This window comes from Lithobates pipiens, unplaced genomic scaffold, assembly GCF_037356315.1.
Source record: "Lithobates pipiens isolate NorthernLeopardFrog02 unplaced genomic scaffold, aLitPip1_a1.2 Scaffold_8, whole genome shotgun sequence".
NCBI lineage: Eukaryota > Metazoa > Chordata > Amphibia > Anura > Ranidae > Lithobates > Lithobates pipiens.
The window spans coordinates 137,378,688-137,401,348 of NW_027507903.1; the positions used below are offsets into that span (position 1 = coordinate 137,378,688).

The 22,661-nt window shown below is 39.0% G+C and overlaps 2 long non-coding RNA genes across 2 annotated transcripts in view; one reads left to right on the forward strand and one right to left on the reverse strand.

The window, feature by feature from the left end:
• The window catches only part of LOC143963171 (uncharacterized), a 30,379-nt gene extending 29,189 nt beyond the window's left edge, over positions 1 to 1,190 (reverse strand). The window contains exon 1 of the long non-coding RNA XR_013270899.1: positions 1 to 1,190. This is a non-coding gene — a long non-coding RNA (uncharacterized LOC143963171).
• Positions 197 to 22,412, forward strand: LOC143963172 (uncharacterized). Its single transcript, XR_013270900.1, has 3 exons — positions 197 to 667; positions 21,483 to 21,604; positions 21,919 to 22,412. It is a non-coding gene; the product is annotated as an uncharacterized LOC143963172 (long non-coding RNA).
• Positions 22,413 to 22,661: the final 249 nt, after the last annotated feature.

Sequence of the window (22,661 nt, forward strand, 5' to 3'; positions counted from 1 at the left end):
CTCCCCAGCCTGGGAAATAATCCAAGACAGAGCCTGTGCCTGCATGGGAGAGACGCTCATTTTCCAATGTCATCGGCCCAGGTGCCTTTTAAGGTGGCAGTGGAGGGGGGTGGCTCACCTTGACAGTCACATGCTAATTAGTAATAAGCTGCCAGCAGATTGGTTGATGGGGGTGTCTCTGCCACTAAACCCCAGCCTCCTTGTCTGATGTAATTTCCAAAGCCTTTTGATGGAGATCTGTTTGTCCATCTGAGCATCCTTTGGATACCTTTAAATGATTTAACCCCTAATTTACCAGCCAGGCGCTATGATATACATTTTTTACTATCATTTCTTCCTATAAAAATAAAATGATAAGAAAATAAAACTATTGCCATGTGTACATTGCCATTGCTGATACTATATAAGAGGATAGAGTAGTATCCTTCCTGTATTACAAGGCTGCAAAGGCAGAAAACACCATAAAACACCAATATTTACTCATCGAATTTGTCCGAAATGTGACATAGATCACTCTATCGTTATATATTTACATCGTTTGTAAACGAACTAAACGAATAAACATGATTATTGTTCAACGATATCGAAATTTAAATTCTTAGTCATTCAAAGCCTCTGCCAAACAGCACAAAGGAAGGAAGTAAAAAGGCTAAAATTCGGTGTACAGGTATGGAGGAAAATTGTATGCAAAATGTCTGTCCATCAAGTATCTATCTATCTATCTATCTATCTATCTATCTATCTATCTATCTATCTATCTATCTATCTATCTATCTATATGTCTATATATCTATCTACCTTTCTTTATCCCTTTTTGCTTGATTTCTTTCTATGCGTTAATATCGATAAATTGTTGCTATTGTGTTTAATGAGCTGATTGGGCTGTTTTATTTTATGTGTTTAATTAGGCTCTGCTATTTGAAATCTGTATGTATCGATATATAATCACTATCAATATTGATATCTATCTATCTATCTATCTATCTATCTATCTATCTATCTATCTATCTATCTATCTATCTATCTATCTATCTTATCAGTCTACCCCTCTTCCTATCTATCATTTTTATCTATCTATCTATCTATCCATCTCTGTTTTATCTATCTATCTATCTATCTATCTATCTATCTATCTATCTATCTATCTATCTCTGTTTTATCTATCTATCTATCTATCTATCTATTTATCTATCTATCTCTGTTTTATCTATCTATCTATCTATCTATCTATCTATCTATCTATCTATCTATCTATCTATCTATCTATCTATCTATCTATCTATCTATCTATCTATCTATCTCTGTTTCTCTCTGCAATTCTGGTTGTTTGGCTCTCTGATCCCCTTGCCCATGTGTGGTGTGATGGGTACCTGGGGTTGAAGTGTCCCCTGGCTCCTTGGACCCTGTATCCTGAGTCCTTCCAAGTCCCAGCTTATGCCTTTCTTTCCCTCCATGTATCCAGCAGCTTTTTGGTACTCGCAGGCTATTAGAGAAGAGATCTCAGTGAACAATCCACCTGTACTTGTTCTGCTTCAGTAAGTAAATCCCACAAAGGGGCACCTTTCTGATCAGGACAAAGGCAGATTGTGTACAGGTAGGCCAGCATGGAGCTCACTGACAAGAGCCTGCTGCCTCCCAGGGCACAGAGTCCAGGGTTGGCACACAGTGCATAGCAGGGGATCAGGTAGAGGAGATCAGGGCCAATGCTGGACATATTACATAGGGTGCTGACACTGCCTGCAGGTCTGGGTGGAGGACAGTGAGAGGAATTCATGCAGCAGGTAGAACTCCACAGATCAGTGTGTGAGTGTATTGTGCCTGAGATGGCCGGCTGCCTATGCACATCTGTCATCTATCCACCCCCTTCCTCTTCCCACAGAAATATCAGCAGCTAGAAAACAACTCTGCTCCATTCAGAAATGTGTGCCCCGGGGATAAACGACTGCTCTCCGGATAATGCACAGCCTGCTGCCAGCACTGGTATTCTGCAAGACCATATGGGAGGGAGATGGAGGGATTAGTTACCCTACAGCATGGCAGAGCTGGGTCACCACTGTGCCTAGGCTAGATGTCCATCATGTACATTACACAGTAAAATCCCATGCCAGGGAACCATCCATCCACTGCAATGGCTGCAGCACTACAGAATACATGTACACTTATCTATATTAGGGGGACAAATATAGCGCAGCTAAATCCAGGTGATAAGATATTTTTGATAACAAAAAAATAATAATAATAATGGCTTGTTTTGAGTCTTATATCGTTATTTTAAAAAAAAATGAATTCAATGTCTGGGCAATCCTGACCTATTATTATTATTATTTTTATTATTATTATAATACGTATTGTCATTATATGAGGTCAATAATCCCTTCCTTCTCTATGTTGGCTGTTAATCCATTGTAGAGAGACTCCATAATATGCCTGAATGCAGTCTATAGGCTCAACAATCCCAAGTGTGTCACTCTTCTAAAGAGGAGCTCTGAATTATTACCAGTAGCTCATTATTGCTGTGTGTGGGGACTATAATTATTATTTTATTATTATGATTATGATATAGGTCAATAGTCTTTGCTGTTAATCCATTTATGCCAATAATATCAATAATTCAGTGCGAGGGGGCCTATTATTATTATTATTATTATTATTATTATTATTATTATAGGGGGTCAATGTTCAGTTTATGTTATGTGAGGTTATAACCCATTGTAAAGGGCCCTATATTTTTTTAACAGTAAATGCTAATAATAAGATGTGTAAGGAATTATTATTATCATTATTATAATTATTATTGTCTGGGGTCAGTAAACCTATGTATTGTATTCCATTGCACAGGGGCTCTTGTATAGATATGATTATATTCATCGTGTGAAAATTTTATATTAACATTAGAGCATGTACCATGTGATGATGATAATAATAATAATAATAATAATAATAATAATAATTATAATAATAATAATAATAAAAAAAAAAGGTAAATACTGTGTGCATGGTACTAATTAACCTAAGGGGGAAATCAGCCATTGTATTTTGCTCTATATTGATGGAGCTATATCAATACATTGAATATGTTTGCATTATAAAGTGATTTGATCCAATAAGTGAACAACTGAAATAGAAATGGATTAAAACGTGCAATTCTTATGGTAGTATTACTGCTATTATTAATAATAATATTAATGATAATGTTGTTTGGAATCATTCTAATGTTTGTGCTTAGTCCTAAAGGGTATCTGTATAGAGTTCTTATGATGAGGATGATTATTATTTAATCTATATTATTGAACAGTGTTTTTAAAAGCAGCTCAGTTTACACCATTGAATATAGATGGATGCTTTTTGTTATCCAGTTTGTAGCAGCTCAGAATTTTTTCGCCCATATGTCTGGGTATTTACATTTATTTTATTTAATTTAGCAGTAAGATGCCTTCCAATATTATAAAGTGCATTAATATAATCGGTCTGAGTTGATGAAAGGCTGTGGAGTTCTGTAGACTAAGCGGACCTGTCATTAGAACACAAGGCAATGTAGAGGTGGCCTCCAGCAGATAGTGTACAGAGGTGACATTCTGCTAGGAGGACAGTCCTATCCTGGGGATTCATGAAACGTATTGTACCTAAATAATTTTCCAGAACAGTCCTATACTGGGGATTAAGGTCCAAAGAGCCAATCTTCCATCAGAGGTATATACAATGAAGAGAGAGGGCTGCAGTGGTGAACTATGGGTCTATGAAGACTGTAGACTATGTAGACTATGATGAGGACAGTAGAGACATTGCGATATTGTAGGCCAGCACTAGTAAGATATACAATCTATGAGAGGTGTGGGGAGAAATCTGATGGCACTTATTTAAATAAATGTGATTTGCAGGCTGCTCCCTCCCAGCACACAACATATGTACATGGCACACAAAGGCTCTGTTTCTTTAAGAGAAGCTTCCTGCGCTCAGCAATTTAGGAGGATCAAGTGTCTCTATCCAGATGGTCTAAACTGCATCAGACGACTCTTATCCAGGGGGGGACACCCTACCAGTCCTGAGACCTCTACAAACCACAAAAATCCATGTCTACTATCACAATCCCTATATATATATCTATATATCTATATATATATATATATATATATATATATATATATATATATATATATATATATATATATATATATATATATATATATACCTGTATACACACACTGCTTATTAGTCAGGCTGTAGAGAACAGAAGGAAACTTGTCCAGCCATCAAGCTGCATACCTGCCATTGTTCTCTGGTCCCAGGCTCCCATCCAGGTCCACACAGAGGAAGAAAGAGAGATCCACAAGACAGTGGCATGTCCTGGACAATGCTGGGGTATGGGGGTCCTACAGGGGCCCTTTATACATCCCTGGAAGCATGCAGGCTCCTCCTTCTCTTATGCCCAATGTACCTGCTGTTTATCATTCTAAAGAATAAGCTTAGCAAGAAAAAAAGAAAAAAAAAAAAAAAAAAACTTGCCCACCTCTCCCTACCTGATCCAGCTGTGGCAGGAGTTTGCAGGAATCCAGTTACCATCAAGTGAAAAGAAAACCTGTAATGGGATCTTATTGCCTTCATTAAGCAGGTTAACATTTGATCAGGAACAATCAGATAAGTAGTCCCTCACCCCTTACACCCCCAGTCATCACTGCCATCTTTTGCCACATCCCTTGTTTCTAGCTGATTAACTTTTGGAGAAGTTGAAACCTCATCTGAGTTTCAGGTCTCAATGAAAGAACAGGAGAGCAGCAAAGCCCCTCATGAATATTTCATGGGCTCCATGCTTGTGTGCCTAACCTGGCTTGTTCCACATGACGTCTGCCATTGTGCTTGCTGTCTGTCAGGATGGGTGGGGGGATGTAACACAAGCACCCCAGTGGCATCAGGTCTCCTTTGTTGCTGCTGATGTGTGATACCTGTACAGGAGAGGCTGCTGAATGGAGCAGACATGGCATAACTCTGCACTGGACACTGCTGAGCTGTCTAATCCTCTTGGCTCATGCTGAGCTACTACCAGTGCAGAACATATAGTACAAAATGATGGATTATTCCATACTTGGGGGGGATGTACACATTCTGCAGTCTAGTACTAGCTCACACATTGGGATTAGACTAAATACTAGAACTGATTGCTAGACAGATACACCATTTAACATTTATAGCCAAATTAAACCACTAAACAAAAATGTAATATATTACATATTGTCAATTCTTAAATGTGGTGGCTACATTTGTTTTTAATTTTTAGGCTTTCTTTTTTTTTGATTTTCACCTGTTGATCTGGCCTGTAAATCTGTTCTTTTTCTGATACCATGTTTTTTATTGTAGAAAACAAGGTAACATGACAACCAATCACATTACATTATACAGTACATGGCTTAGGGACATGGGCTAAGGCACAGGTGTTTTTTAAGAGTGCAAAATGTCGACTGTGTGACCTAATGAGATAAGCCGAAGGTCCATATAGATCTGAGCCCAAGGGCCTAGAGGGGAAGCCTATGTTTCAGGTGCATTATTATCCGCTGTAAGCTATAGACAAACAAATCAAATGGATACCCCCATAGTCTGTTACTTTTCAACTTTCTTCAACAAACCAAGCTGTCCAGCAAAAGTGGAAGTTTGGGCTCTTTTACACTTGTGTTGGCTTTCTGAAGATCACTTGTCAGAGGGCGTTTGACAGGTGATGAGGAGGTGTTATGTCGTCTCCTCACTGCCTTTTTTAACCCCTAATAACCCACATCCCTGCATGCAATGCACCTGGTTGTAGGGCTGTTGCAGCATCACCCCCTTCACTTGAATGGACTGGATTTGGTAGGCATTACTGTCCACCAAACATTACAGTGCGAATAAATTTTGCTGCGCCGCCATGCAAAACATCGCACTCGCAGCATGTGTATAACCCTGTACAGCTGCTTAAGGCTGGAACACATGGGCCCTATATCGACCCATGTCGGCCGGTTCGACTGAACCCATCCAACATTTGGTCAGTGTGTACAGCAGTCTGGCTTATGTCGAATGGGGGTGCCAGCAGCTGATCGGCATCCAATCAGAGCTCGCAGCCAATAGTGGGGGAGGGCAGTCCCCCTGTCACAATAACTCAGGGAGGAATCACTGGACTAACATCACGTAGTCAGTACAGCAAGTGCCTCAACGATTAACAACTACCTATGTGTACCAGGCTTTAGGGGAGTGGATGTGGGTCCCAAACGTAAGTGTAGACTATGCCTTAGAGTAGGAGTCTCCAAACTTTCTGCAAAAAGGACCAGTTTACCATCCTCCAGACTTTAGTGAAACCGCATTGTGTCCAGTGGGAGTAAACAATGCCTGATCTTTGGTATTAGGAGGAAAACTACTAGTTAGTGTCAGTGGGTGCAATAGTGCCCCATTGTTTGTGTCAGTGGGAGGTATAGTGCCCCATCATTGGTGTCAGTGGTAGGAATAGCGCCTCACCGTTGGTGTCAGCGGGAAGAACAGTGCCCCATCATTGGTGTCAGTGAGAGAAATAGTGCTCCATCAATGGTGTCAGTGGGAGGAATAGTGCCCCATCATTGGTGTCAGTGGGAGGTATAGTGCCCCATCATTGGTGTCAGTGGGAGGAATAGTGCCCCATCATTGGTGTCAGTGGGAGAAATAGTGCTCCATCGTTGGTGTCAGTGGGAGGTATAGTGCCCCATCATTGGTGTCAGTGGGAGGAATAGTGCCTCACCGTTGGTGTCAGTGGGAAGAATAGTGCCCCATTATTGGTGTCAGTGGGAGGAATAGTGCTCCACTGTTAGTGTCAGTGGGAAAAATAGTGCCCCATCATTGGTGTCAGTGGGAGGAATAGTGCCCCATCATTGGTGTCCGTGGGAGAAATAGTGCCCCATCATTGGTGTCAATGGGAGGAATAGTGCCCCATCATTGGTGTCAGTGGGAGGAATAGTGCCCCATCATTGGTGTCAGTGGGAGGAATAGTGCTCCATCGTTGGTATCAGTGGGAGGAATAGTGCCCCATCATTGGTGTCAGTGGGAGGAATAATGCCCCATTGTTGGTGTCAGTGAGAGGAATAGTTCCCCATCATTGGTGTCAGGGGGGAATAGTGCTCCATCATTGGTGTCAGTGGGGGGAATAGTGCCCCATCATTGGTGTCAGTGGGAGGAATAGTGCCTCACTGTTGGTTTCAGTGGGAAGAATAGTGCCCCATTATTGGTGTCAGTGGGAGGAATAATGCTCCACTGTTAGTGTCAGTGGGAAGAATAGTGCCCCATCATTGGTATCAGTGGGAGGAATAGTGCCCCATCATTGGTGTCAGTGGGAGAAATAGTGCCCCATCATTGGTGTCAATGGGAGGAATAGTGCCCCATCATTGGTGTCAGTGGGAGAAATAGTGCCCCATTGTTGGTGTCAGTGGGAGGAATAGTGCTCCATCGCTGGTATCAGTGGGAGGAATAGTGCCCCATCATTGGTGTCAGTGGGAGGAATAATGCCCCAATCGTTGGTGTCAGTGGGAGGAATAGTGCTCCATCATTGGTGTCAGTGGGGGGAATAGTGCCCAGTCATTAGTGTCAGTGGGGGGAATAGTACCCCATCATTGGTGTCAGTGGGGGGAATAGTGCTCCATCATTGGTGTCAGTGGGGAGAATAGTGCCCCATCATTGGTGTCGGTGGGAGGAATAGTGCCCCATCATTGGTGTCAATGGGAGGAATAGTGCCCCATCATTGGTGTCAGTGGGAGGAATAATGCCCCAATCGTTGGTGTCAGTGGGAGGAATAGTGCTCCATCATTGGTGTCAGTGGGGGGAATAGTGCCGAGTCATTGGTGTCAGTGGGGGGAATAGTACCCCATCATTGGTGTCAGTGGGGGGAATAGTGCTCCATCATTGGTGTCAGTGGGGAGAATAGTGCCCCATCATTGGTGTCGGTGGGAGGAATAGTGCCCCATCATTGGTGTCAATGGGAGGAATAGTGCCCCATCATTGGTGTCAATGGGAGGAATAGTGCCCCATCATTGGTGTCGGTGGGAGGAATAGTGCCCCATCATTGGTGTCAATGGGAGGAATAGTGCCCCATCATTGGTGTCAATGGGAGGAATAGTGCCCCATCATTGGTGTCGGTGGGAGGAATAGTGCCCCATCATTGGTGTCAATGGGAGGAATAGTGCCCCATCATTGGTGTCAATGGGAGGAATAGTGCCCCATCATTGGTGTCAATGGGAGGAATAGTGCCCCATCATTGGTGTCAATGGGAGGAATAGTGCCCCATCATTGGTGTCGGTGGGAGGAATAGTGCCCCATCATTGGTGTCAATGGGAGGAATAGTGCCCCATCATTGGTGTCAATGGGAGGAATAGTGCCCCATCATTGGTGTCAATGGGAGGAATAGTGCTCCACTGTTAGTGTCAGTGACAGGAATAACGCTACAAGGGCTGAATAAAGATAAGCAAATGGTTTAATCTGGCCCAGGGACACAGTTTGTAGACCACTGCCTTAGAGGGTTGAGACAAACCATTTAACACTGACAGGGGTGCTTATATCGGCCAGCTTTTATTCATTTATGTACAGTATGTCCAAAAGGAAACAAATTGTTGTAACTGCTTAAATAGGTGTTAGCAGGAGTTTGGTTTTTACTTTTTTAGTCAAGTCCATATAAATCTGTTTAGATGTTCAACTATCACAACACTTCTCCCCAAATTGACAATGCTGCTGTACAAATGTGTCTTCATTGCTCCGTTATAAAGAGTGTACAGGCTAAGACGGCAAGTGTGGCCTGATCACCTGGTGAAAATAAAGGAAATAATCCTAAAAAATAAATAAAAATGAAGCAGCAACCACATTTAACGTGTTATTAAACCCAAAACCAAAAATGGAATATATTGCAGCTTACTGATCTGTGCATGTGGTGGCTGCATTAGTTTTCATTTTTAAGGCTTTTTTTCCCATCTGTTTTACCTAGTGATCCAGCCAGTAACACACTTTCTGTATTAGAATGCTTAAGCCCCATACACACTCAGATTTTCTGCTGATTTTTGTCTTCAGATTTACCAAAACCATGTAGTGAAAGGGCCTGCCTGATTGCATACAAATTGAAACTCCTAAGGTTTGACCTCATATTATTAACTCTGAAGGAAAAAATCAGCAGAAAACCTGATAGTGTGTATGGGGCTTTACACTTTGGGTGAAGGCGCAACCTCTTTGAACAATAGAATTTTTAGTGTGCAAGGGGGGGGGGGGGGTAGTGTTATTGGACTAGCAGATTTAGATACACTAACAAATTGAAGCAAAATACAGCTAAGGCTCCTATCATATGCAGCAAACTCTGCTCTGCTCAGCAGATCCACTGCTGATTGGAGCCAAACGGGATGAATGTCACATCAGTGCCCATTCAGCTTCTGCGGAGCGGACATGGGCGGATCCCTATCAGCTCTATAGGCATCTGGGTGTACACAGAATCCACTTGTCCATTCATATCAGACTACCTCTGATTCAGTTCACAAAATGGAAAATAATGCAGTCCTTTTCGTTTTTTTATACTGGACCTGGATGGCCTCAGAGATAGGCGGATGTAAATGGACACACGTCTGTTTAATTGAAATTGGTAATCTACAAAATAATGAATATTTGCTTTTGATTCTTTTTTTAAGACTAATACTTACCCAGGTGGATGCAGCATCGGTCCAATGTTGCATCTGTTCTCCGCGAGACTGAAATCTGAGAGATCAAAGATCACTGATCGCTCGGTTCTCAGGGCTTGATGAGCAGAGAGCCGGCGACTGTCAGTCACTGCTCTCCGCTCTGCCCCCCACCCCCTGCACTCACTGGTGATCTGGGCTATGGAGGGGGTGGGAGAGGCTGGCTCAGGCTCTCAGTGACTTGCTGAGAGGTTGAGATGGTGGTTGTGGGGGAATCCCAACCATATTGTCACGATCTTGCCCCAGCCTGGGCCCACTATGTGACGTCAGCTGACAGTGGACTTCAGCCTGCTGTCTGCTGAAAACAGGTCACAGGAGTGCAGAACAAACTGCACTCCTGTGATCCATAGGATAAGTACAGCCAAATGAGCTTTGGCTGTACTTCTCCTTTAATACCACTTTAAGGACTGGTGAACCACAATATAGTAAATTGTAAATTTTAGGTTTATTATCACTTTACAGGCCAAGATCACATTATTACCACTTAACAGGCCAAGATCACCATACACCTTATTACCACTTTACACGCCAAGATCACCATAAACCTTATTACCACTTTAAAGGGCAAGATCACCATAAACCTTATTACCACTTTACAGACCAAGATCACCACAAACCTTATTACCACTTTACACGCCAAGATCACCATAAACCTTATTACCACTTTACACGCCAAGATCACCATAAACCTTATTACCACTTTACACGCCAAGATCACCATAAACTTATATATATATATATTTCCCCCCCTGGTTGTTGAAAAATGAAATAAGCTCCTTGCTTCTTACTGGGGCTCCCGTGGATAGATTTTTCCACCAAGAAACATCAATTGTGCCAATTACAAGGCCAAAAACAACGAGGTCACACTATATTGGATTCTGTGTAACACAGAATAAATACATACTGGGGGGTCTTCATATGGGGGAGTGGCATCCTCAATATGGCTGTGTGGGAAGACAATATACATTACTGAAATATTAGAGCCAGTAGGTGATCGAGAGAAGTGTGCAGACTGCTTTTGCTGATCTGCATTTGTAATGCTAGTTGCCTGGCTGCTTTTTTTCGGAGTCAGTGACCTGGCACAAGCATGCAGTAGGTAGGGTCAACGTAAAGTCAGAAACCCTGGTCTGCATACTTATTCTGGCTCAATGACTCAGAAAGTAGAAGCCAACAAGCATTTTCAGAAAGAGGACGTCATCAATGGGAGACTCTATCTCTCTCTTTCTCTCAGTAAACAAATTCCTTTAATCTACCAGTGCCTATTCATAACTGAAATATCAGTTTTGTGTTGAGTCAGCCTTATCTTCCAGAATATATGATGCATTAACTAGATTGTCAAGCTACGCAGTCATTTGTGATTTCTGCACTTAGATATGCTCAAAATAAACTTGTCTTGGTAAAATAAGAAATAAAGAATAACAACATTTAAATGGCATGAATGGAAACACATTAATGAATAACATTTGAACATGGAACAAAAAATGCTTTTCCAATGCTTCTCTTTTAAGTAATTATTTTAAATATTAATTGAATTATTTATTTATTTGTTTATTGATTGATTGTGTATTTATTTATTTATTTACCATAGTTACATACATAGTTACCTAGTTAGTCTGGTTGAAAAAAAGACACAAGTCCATCTAGTTCAACCAATAAAACATTGTTATGTTAGTAATTAGTTTATATATTTATTTATTTATTATTTCATTTATTTATTTTAGTAATTATTTTAGTAATCATTTATTAATTTAAGAAATCAGATTTTTTTTATTTTAGTTAAACCTTTATATAATGAACATTGACATGAACACCACCAAAGCTAGCATAGAAATTGGGGCATATTTATCATGGGGTAATTTCCTCATCCCTTGGTTTTTACATTTACTTTCCTGATTGTAGATCCAGTAAACTCCCCCATGTGATACATGTGATATGTTAGAGTGTGCTTGTCAAGTCAGATAAAATCCAATGAGAGGAAATGGTAAGCATCTCACCTATTTGTGATTATCAGGAAAGGTGAACTCCAGTTGTTAGATTACGAGAAGAAGAAAACCATGGGACTTTAAAGGTGTCAATAAATTGATAAATAGATTTTTATAAAATAATTTTTTTTTTATTTCTAACAATAACAATTCATAAAAATTCCTTGTTGTACTACTTGATCAATTCATACACAAATACAGACACTACCGCTCTACATGTTTCGCTTCGAAAAAGCTTCCTCAGGAGACTTTTGAGTGCTGTATGAATTGAATGCTAAAGAATAAAAAAAGAACACCAGAATAGGAATAATTACCTAAGATTTTGGACAGAAATGTTGCATCATAACATAGGTAAACATAAGTACACTTTTATTTAATTTAATATAGTAACAATAATTAAACATATTTTAAAGTATAATTCAGATTGAGATTCCCGTGGCTTTCTTCTTCTCATGTATTCTTCATGAAAATTGGGATGTGGTGTCTACTCTGATCTCGTTGCCCTTACCTTTAAAAATTCAGTTGTTAGATGTCACATCTCTGTATTTTTCATGCAATATGACTGCAGTATAGTGTCTTTAGATGTGCCTTACATGTTTCACCATTCACCTTTATGAAGGGAGTGCTTTGCTGGATACTACACCAAAGATGTACTAAGCAGGACTTCCTTTTAAATGAATTAAAGAAAAACTCATGGGGGGGGGGGGTAGTATACTGATATACTGTGCTTCTTTCTAATATGTTAAAGTTTTATTTTTTATTCTGCTTTTTATAGTGACAGTTTTAATGAGATGGGGAATATTTAGACACAGAGGGAAAAAAAAAAAAAAAAAAAAAATATATATATATATATATATAAATATATATAAATATATATATATATATATATATATTTTTTTATATCATACCCAAATGACTCTTAGTTTGTCTACATAATTTTGAAAAGCGTGAAACATTTCACCAGTCCATCAAAGTAACCTCCTCTAAATGCTCAGTTTTAGCTATTAGTCAGTGTTCAGTTTCAGCTTCATTGCTTTAAATAAGGTCTCATTCACATGATCATAAAAGAGCTGTAAAACTTTACTGATAAGTAGGCAAGGAACAAGAGTTCCTGCGTAAATAGATTTGTTGTTAAATGCATAAAAAATGTCCTGTTCTTTTTGTCAATGGTAGATGTGTAAATGCATGTCTTCAGATTCAGATTTTAGGATTTTGTTACAGAACCGAAAGCAATGCATTTTTACACACCTGTGTGAATGCCTCCATTGAAAACAATGCAGTTGTATTCGAGTCCGTAAATAAATGTGTTTTTTTTATGGACCTGCGAATGAGGCCTAATTATGTCCAGTACTAAGGCACAGAGGAGCGTTGTGAATCTCCAGCTTTCTACTGTACAGTGAGAAATGTAGAGGAAACACAGCAGATTTCCCAGTACTGATGATTACTTGGCAATATTATTATTAGTGTAACAAGGTAAAATGATTTCTACATCTAGGACCTGTCTCTCCTATGAATGTGATCTTGCTGATCACTACATAATGAATAAAAAATATGATTTCTACATGATTTCAAAGTGGCACATTTAATAAAATGTGAATCAGCAATGTTGATATTTCCTATTTTACATCTGTAGAAAAGAAATCTGTAGAAATCCTAGAATTTTTGTATTCGATCTGTTAGATCAAATTTGGCTACCCATAGACCTAAGACAGCAGTCTGAAGAACCTGGTGATTTGGAGTCCAAAAACAATTTGTCTAAAGGAAACTATACATAACCTAATTTTTCTAACTGCATTAAATACTATGAGGTTGATTTACCAAAGACAAATATACTGTGCAATGCAGGTGCAGTTGCTTTAGACCTGAAAGGAAGCTCTGAAATAAGGGGAAGCTCTGCTTATTTCTACCATTCAACCATGTGCAAGCAAAATGCTGTTCTTTATTTTCCTTGCATGTGAGTATTCTTTGGAAAGTGAAGCTTTACCTTATTTATTAAGCTCTGGAGCAAATTCACTTGCTATGCACAGAATATTTGTCTTTAGTAAATCAAACTCATTGTATTTAAGGTTGTTAGAAAATTAGGTTATGTATGGTCTCCTTTAGACAAATGAATATTGGACTACGAATCACCAGTTTTTTTCAGACTGCTGTCTTAGGTCTATGGTTAGCCAAATTTGATCTAACAGATTGCCTTTAGGAAATCAACCTCAGTGTATAACTTTTGCTGCAAAGCCAATTATTTTCACAAGATGATCCTTTTTTGATCCAATTGCAGTGATGCATGAAACTGACAAAAAATGTTTGATTGGCCGTAAAACCATTTAGAAGATTTTTTGCCATTTTCCGAGTGTGGACAGAAAAATTAAGAACTTTTATCTATGCAAGAAAAAAGAAACCTTCAAAGACACAAACCTTACAGGAACAGGTTCCCTTTAATTGTTTATAGAAGAAATTCATAATGAAGCACAACACATTTTTTTATATATATTTTTTTTTTAATGTGAAAAGTTATGAAAAGAAACATTTTAGTTGTAACAAAAGCAATTGGCAGATTGAGAAAAAATTGTTTGACATTCACATAAAACTTTGATACTATCAGATGGTAAATTCTTCGATTGCATCCTATTGGAGTCATTTTGGTCAGATCAATCAGTAGTGCTAGACATTGATCAAATATGAGCATACTGTAAATGCTCTTGATTTTTTCCCTTATTTGTGATATCAAATAATTGATATATTAATATAATTTCATCTTGTACGAGCTCCATAAGAGAAATCGTTCTTAGATACACATAGCTAAAAACATTTATTTATAAAACTGAATATTTTTATGTGTTTTGCAAGACAAAAAAATCAGTTTGCTATTTTTCCAGACATACATGATTATCAGGCATATTACTTGTACCTGGAAGAACCATTTCTGTGTTACCTGGTAACATTATGTATGGTCATTTAGTAAGCAAACAAGCTTTATGGTAGAAAAGATTAATGCTGTTTGCATAAAAAATTCATATATTTGAGTATGCTTTCTCAAGTCTAACAAACATGTCTAATGCCCGTGACTAGCCTTTATCAATTGCTAATTTCATTCCCAATTGTATAGGAATTGGGTGGTTTTAATGGTTTAGCAGTCCCTTTCACTACATATTGTATCTTCTGGTAAATTTGACTGATCTGCTGCTACCCATACACACCATAAACTCACAAATGTTATTATCATTTTACTGAAAATGATTAACATCACAAAAAACAGAACATGATAACATTTGATTAAGAATTTTTTTTAATGCTAGGACCATTAAATTAATTTATTAATTTATTGCAGTTATTTGTATGACACCAAAAATGTACATACACTTTAAATACAGTATTGCACATTAACCTCCCTGGCGGTATGATTCAGTCCGGTTTTAGGTGCTGAAAGCGGTACAATTATTTTGCACGGAAATCTGGCTTTTATTTTGTAGTCCTGTAATTCTTAGGAATAACGCTCTTAAATCTGTTCAAACCAGAGTCTAGCAGACATCCCGGGTATGATAAAGTTTATAATATAATAAAGAATAATAAAAATTATTCAATAATGTAATCAAATCCTAAAACACTGAAAAATTTACACTTTTTGTTTGCATTGGACAATCTCCAAATTCCAGGCAGTAAAAAACAGTATTTATAATATAAAAGTGCATGCAGGGCATTGCACAGACCACTAGGGACAAAGGGGGTGTGTATTTTTTAATACAGCACTGTAATCTGTAAGATTACAGTGCTGTGTGTGTTTTGTGTGTTTTTACTTTTTTGAATTTGCCACCGTTCTCCGCTCCCGTGCGCCGTAACGCCGCAAGGAACAGAGCTCGGCGGCATTCGGCACTGTGAATTGAGCGGAGGACGGCTCGATCACACAGCGCGGCGGACATCGCTGAATCCAGGGGACAAGGTAAGTAAGTCTCACTGCGTCCTCCCCTGCATCGAACGAAGCCATCCCGAGTCTGGCTCGGGGTTACCGCTCCTATCAGTATATTCTTACCCCTAGCCAGACTCGGGATTACCGCTAGGGGGGTTAACATCAGTCCCTTGTCTCAAGGAGATTACAATCTAAGGTTCATACCTTATGCTAGGACCAGTTGTTTCCTTATTTTATTTATTACATTTATATCCCTCCAACAATTTATGCAAGACTTTACATATTGTACATTTACATCAGTCCCTACCCTCATGGAGCTTACAATCTAAAGTCCCTACCTCACATGCATACATACTAATACTAGAGACAATATAGTCAGGAGCCAATTAACCCACCAGCATGTCTTTGGAGAGGAAACCCGAGTACCTGGAGAAAACCCAAGCAAATAAGGAGAACATGCAAAGTCAATGCAGGTAGTATCCTAGTTGGGATTCACACTGTTGACCATGGTGCTGCAAAGCAAGAGTGTTAACCTATATGGCATGGTGCCCAATAAATAGATTATTAATTTACCAACAAATCCACTATTCTAATTTTGATATGATTTTTTAATTAAGATGTTCACTTTATCGAATCATTTTTGGATGTATGGTCAGCATAAAAAAAATATAACTGGCATTTTAGCTGCAATATAGGGTTTATTTTTTAGTTTTGTTTTTGGAAATTTTTGATATGATTAAACTCTGAAAAGAGCACATGCAGTCATTTTTAAGGCCACGCTGTAGCACAGGCAGCTATCAGTTATTGTAGTAAGTATGAAGGAAGGGGCACCAGCAAAGTGACAGATATACAGCATCTGCAATTCAGCCTTACAATGGCATGTGCTATCCTCTTACACCAGCTCCAATGTACACAGCAGGTGCCATCCACAAAAGGTTCAATAAACTCTTGGGGAAGCTTTTAAGCGCCCTGTTTGTTTTCTTCAGATTGAGTCAGGTAGTAAAACACCAACAATTTACTTAGTGTCCAAGGAGCTCATTACAAGACTTTGGCCCCTGCAGAGAATAAATCAGCATGACTATATTCATTGTAAACTTTGTGTTACACTCTAAGGCTCTGTGCACACTGGCGTAAAAAATGTTGCTTCTACAGGAGTTTTGTGTTCTGCCTGTAGAAGCAACTTAATGTTATCCATGTGTCCATGCACATTATTTTAAGATCAACGTTTAGAGGCAGGAAAAAAAAAAACCCTTCTGATTCGTGTTTCTGATTGGAGCATGGAGGCAGAAAAAAACGTAAAATTCTCCTAAACTCATCTAAATTTTGTACAAAAATTAGCGTTTTTTACTCCAAAGAGAACAGACTTTTTTTTAACCCCAGTGTGCATGGAGCCTAACACTATAGGACACTGGATGACTCTTTACTGAATAAAAGGGTTTTATTTCATGAACATATTTTACAAATAAAAAATAAATAAATCATGAATTCTTAATAAATTTTCCATAAAATTACAAAAAAAGAAGTAGACAGCATCGGGAATGTTTAGACAAGAATGTGTACAATTTGGGAACTATAAAATGTCTCACACTGTCTTTAGGGATCTTCAGGATTCACAGTGCTTCAGGAGATATCTATAAAGTAAGCGGTTATTATTGTCAAATATGCCATATATGTTAGGACCCATCAATATTTTTAATCAAAATAATTGTTCATTGAGAGATAGAGAAAGAGGACACAGCCATCAACATAAATACAGTATACCCAAAATACACATATTAAGATAAATAAGGAAATCTTAGATATGCAATTCTGTAAAAATAAGTTGCATTCATTATCAGTATTAATTTATGACATATTGTATTTCATATTTTTTTACAGTATTTTATTTATTTATGTCTTTTTTTGCAACACAAATAATATGACTGATTTACCAAAGGAGAAATTTTTAGCCTTGTTTGCATTTTATATTACTTTTATTGCATATTCTGCTTTGTTTTAAATTTCTCTTTATTTTCCTTTTTTTATATATATTAAACATACGTATCAACAACCATGTAATCCCCATCATACTGGAACATATAAAAAAAAAAAAAAAAAAAAAAAGGAAAAACCACATCAAATATTACCCCCCACCCACCCCATCCCCCTTCTCTTATATGTTCTGCTTTGAAGGAATTAAACAAAAATATTGGAATCATATTAGCTGGTGAAGGGCAACAAATTCCATAGGTTGCATTATCTGACCTATGCCTTGTATCTTCACTTACACACCTTTAATTGTAGTGTTGGGTGCATCTTTACACGTAATTGTAATGCTCACAGCAGGCGTGATGCTGAAGAAGCACATTGATGCTCGCATACAGTATTTAGTAATGTGGGTCAATGTAGTAGAATAACTCAGCATGCATGATTTTCAAGGTTGTGTCTTCCTGTGCACAATGAGATGCACTATGACCTATCCATTTACCGATTACAGCCATAGAGATACATGTAGTCTGTATGCGTGCAATGAGGCACAACACTGGACCGCAACAGACCAAAACATGTGTCTAAATGTCATTTTGTAAAGTGTTAAAAATAACTAGGCTTTTGCACCAGGCAGTTAAAAAGCAGAATATTAGTTAAATTATGTTTGACACCTTTAATTCAACTAATAAACAAACTATAATTTTAAATAGTATGTCAATGAGAGCATTCTAGGTTAACTCACAATCAGTAAAGATCCAGAGGCTGACATACTTAAGGAAAAACTAAATGGCTTTGGGTCAATTTCTTTAGATTTTTTTAAATGTATACATTTTGAAACTGATGCTTTATATTTGTTTTTTAGTATTTTATTAATAATCTTTTTACAAATAAACGTGTAATATATGATGTACCATGACAGCACACAGCACATAGCTTAAAGCGGAAGTCCACCCTAAAGTGGAGCTTCCGCTCATTGGAACCCTCCCCCCCTCCGGCGCCACAATTGGCACCTTTCAGGGGGGAGGGGGGTGCAGGGACCTGTACAGTACAGGTATCTGCACCCACTTCCGGCGTAGATTCTGCAGAAGCTACGCCCCTTTCCGCAGAATCTACGCCTCTTTCCAAAGGTCCCCCGCTGTCTGATGGGAAACACACGGATCCCAGAGACAGCGGGGACCATCCTTATTGCGCATCGCAACTCGCGCATTCGCAGTAGGGAATCGGGAAATGAAGCCGCAAGGCTCCACTTCCTGATTCCCATACCCAAGATGGCGGCGGCAGCACCCCGAGAGACGATCGAGAGATCGGCTTCGGATGCCGACATCGCGGGCGCGCTGGGCAGGTAAGTGTCATTATTTTAAAAGTCAGCAGCTGCAGTATTTGTAGCTGCTGGCTTTAAAAAAAAAAAAAAAAAAAACGGCGGACTCCCGCTTTAATGGGTTTTATTGTAAACCAAAGTGCTTTACTTTCAGTACCTTACTGAATAATTAGTCCAACCATTAGTATATTTAATCCAGAAATCATCAATGCTTTACATGTATATGCATTTTCATTTTTAAAAATTATTTTAAAAATGCATCTTTCATTAAAATATTACCAGGGAGGTTTGTTATGAAATTCCTTATCCTTGCAATTGTGCAGGTATGGTCCATCGTCATCAGTAAACTGGCCAGAGCAATGATGTGCAGCTGATGATGTCGCAGGTCCATACAGATAGCAAGTGGCCTAGTGAGGCTGGAGGAGATCAGCAGCACTAAGAAGCAAAAAAAAAGCTGAAGACAGTATCTTAGGAAAAAAATTTTGTTTTTTAAATACAGAACCAGACCAAACATTATGTCATCCAGTTAGCATTTAGGTATTAATTTCCTAATTCTCTAAGCCCAGGCTAACTCATCTGGAAAAAAAGCATGTGCATGTGTTGTAACATACAGCAAGAACAACCGCGCTCAGTACATGCATTTCCATAGGCTGTTCACCAAACTAGTCAGAAAATTATTTTTAATTTTAAGTTACTTTTAACTTCTCTGGGACACCTAGATATTGGTTGAATTCTGGGAATAATTCTCCTAACTAAAACCTGTTGACAACATCTTAAAAATCTGAAATGATATATGTGATATACTGTATAGATATGCAGTACATTTCTGCAATACACGCATGTTTATCCATGTTTTATCTCTTTAAAAAACACTAGAGATCATCCTTCCATGAACCCAGGGAGCTCCCAACTTCTGAAAGTGAGCTGACAACACTGCCTTTGCTGCACTGAAATCCCACAAGCAGTGTTGGCAGCCCTGCTTGAGTTCTTCCCTGTTGGACTACAGAGCACCTCACCCTTATGTTAGAGATGTATGTCATACTACCTCCATTCCTTCTTCACCGGGCTCCAGAGAGAGTTGCCACTGTCAGTCTGACAGCTGAGTTCCTGGTCTGTATTTAGAAGCTGCTCTCAGCATCTCCTACGTTAGTGATTAGTAACCATTTTTTTATATTGCTATTAGGTGCAAGACCACAATGAACATACACAGCACACCAAAATGTACATACGTATTGGAGCACCATGACAAACATTCAGTATGCGAACCATCTATGTTTTGTGGTGTACTATATAGATAAAAAAAATAGGTGTAAGTGCATTAAACCCTCTTTGTGGTGTGTTGGCAGGGTTTCACTCAAAATTAATAGACTACCTTAACAGAATCACTGGTTGTGTAAACAGTCATGGATAGTTGTGGCCTCATTGTATGAGTGGCCACAGCACATACCAGTCATTCCAGCTACTAATTGCCCATGCAGCCTTAAAGTTGCCCATACAGCCTTAAAGTTGTTCTAAAATCAATACTTTTTTTTACCTTAAAGTGATTCTAAAGGCTTAAAGTTTTTTTTATCTTCATGCATTCCATGCATGAAGGTTAAAAACTTTCTGTGAGCTGCGTCCCCAGGCCACCAATCCTTACCTGAGCTCCCTCTGATCCAGCGATGTTCACGATAGCCTCGACTGCCCTGGGACTCTCCCTCCTCATTGGCTGAGACAGCAGCAAGAGCCCATTGACTCCCACTGCTGTTAATTACAGCCAGTGAGCCAATGAGGAGAGAGTTGGAGGGGCAAGCTGCAGCTTTATGTGTCTTATGGACACATAGAGCAGCGGCTCAGGAACGACTGAGCAATGCCCCCTGGGCAAGTGGCTTTCACTGGGGGCAAGGCTCAAGGGGGAGGAGCCAAGAGCAGCAGTGGAGGATCCAAAAAGAAGAGGATTGGGGCTGCTTTGTGCAAAACCACTGCACAGAGCATGTAAGTATAACATGTTTGTCATTTAATTAAAAAAGATGAAGCTTTAATACCACTTTAATGCATTCCCTGTAGTAAGGTAAAAAAATATCTTACTACTTGCTCCTTCCTCCCACTACCTAAACACTTACCTGCATCTTATCTCGATCTAGTGCTGTCCCTACTGGCAGCCCCACACTCTTCTCTTCCTGCATTCACAGGCTTCACTGAAAGCACTAGGAGACATTGGCTTCTGCTGCTGTCAGTCAAATCCAGTGAGGAGGAGTGGATGGGGGGCGGAGCCAGGTAATGTGTGTCTGTGGATACACACAGCCTGGCTTAGGAATGTGCGCCCATAAGTGCCCTTTCAACATAGAGTTTGCTGAGGGGGCACTCTTAGAAGAGGAGGAGAGGAGGGTGCCAGCAGGGGAGGGGGGAAAGAAGGTAAGTAACAGCTTTATGCATCCATAGACCCATAGACTGAGAGAGAATTCAGGTAAGTGTTTAAGAATTGGGGGGGGGGGGGGGCGGGGGTGAGGGAGGTGGAGGAACAAATAGTGGGATGCTTTTTACTTTTTTTTTTATTTACAACCACCTTTAAAATATTTTCTATCAGAAAGTAACTAAACAATTTTTTTCTCAGAACTTTAAATCTTTTTTATTTATACCAGGAGTCTCCAAAAAGTTTCTTCACTTTTATATTTTCATTGGAAATGGTGAGGGCAGGAGAAGTTTTGCTGGTGGCATTAAAAAGTTGGTACGACGCTGGAAAAAAAATACATCGCAAAGAAAGGTGACTATGTAGAAAAATTATGTAATTTGTTTTTTAAATTCTTAATAAAAAGAGTTTAACAAAGTTTGGAACCTTTTTGAAGAACCCTCATATATAAAAAAAATAAAAACAAGTGTTTGTTAAATACCACCAAAAGAAATCTCTGTCTCAAAGGAATACATTTAAAATTAATTTTGGTACACTATTTAATGATTAAGTAATTGCTGGGTTTGAATGGGGTATATACAGGCTTGTACTCAAATGGTTAAACTAACAGAAATCAGTCAATACAAATATGTGTACTCACTTAATTTTACTTTTGTACTTTTTTCAAGAACTGAAGAAAAAATTTGGATACTTTGCGAAATATCTTCAACATTACAGAGCAAGTCCAGTTAAAGCTGATCTGAGCATCACAAATCAAAAACACTATTGAATTTTTTTTTTAAATCTCTCTTTATTAATATTATGCACAGAAAAAACAACAACAACAAAGGGTAAACATAACCACACCACACAGGGCGGGAAAATAAGAAATAAGGAGACAGAAAACCTCCCACAACGCCCCCCCCCCCCCCTTTTCCATGTTAACCACCCTGTGGACGAATCCACTTTCCCAGATGGAAGTTTTCTATAACATAAGTGGCATGTATCCTTAACATCATACAAAATACATACAATAATATAGCTAGTGCACTGTTTGCATGACAATAACTATTTAATTCATTTTTAAAATTCAAAGAAAACTTCCCATCCATTCATGACTCCATGCTTTATTTTGTTGAGAAATCAATTTGAAATAATTTGCCTTACTCAAGATGGCTACGGGGGGGGGGGGGGGGGGCCCCCGTAGCCATCTTGAGTAAGGCAAATTATTTATGTAGCATTTACTTCCTGGAATAAATCTGCCCTTAGCTCAAGCATGCAACTGAGTTTGCTTAGCTGATAAAAACCCATCCTCCCCTCGTCAAGACTCCTGGGATGTATGGTACCATTTGCCTAGGCAAGAAACCAGAAAGTAACTGAAGAAATGTAAAAAAAAAAAAGGTTAAAACAAGTAAATATGATATACTTTCTT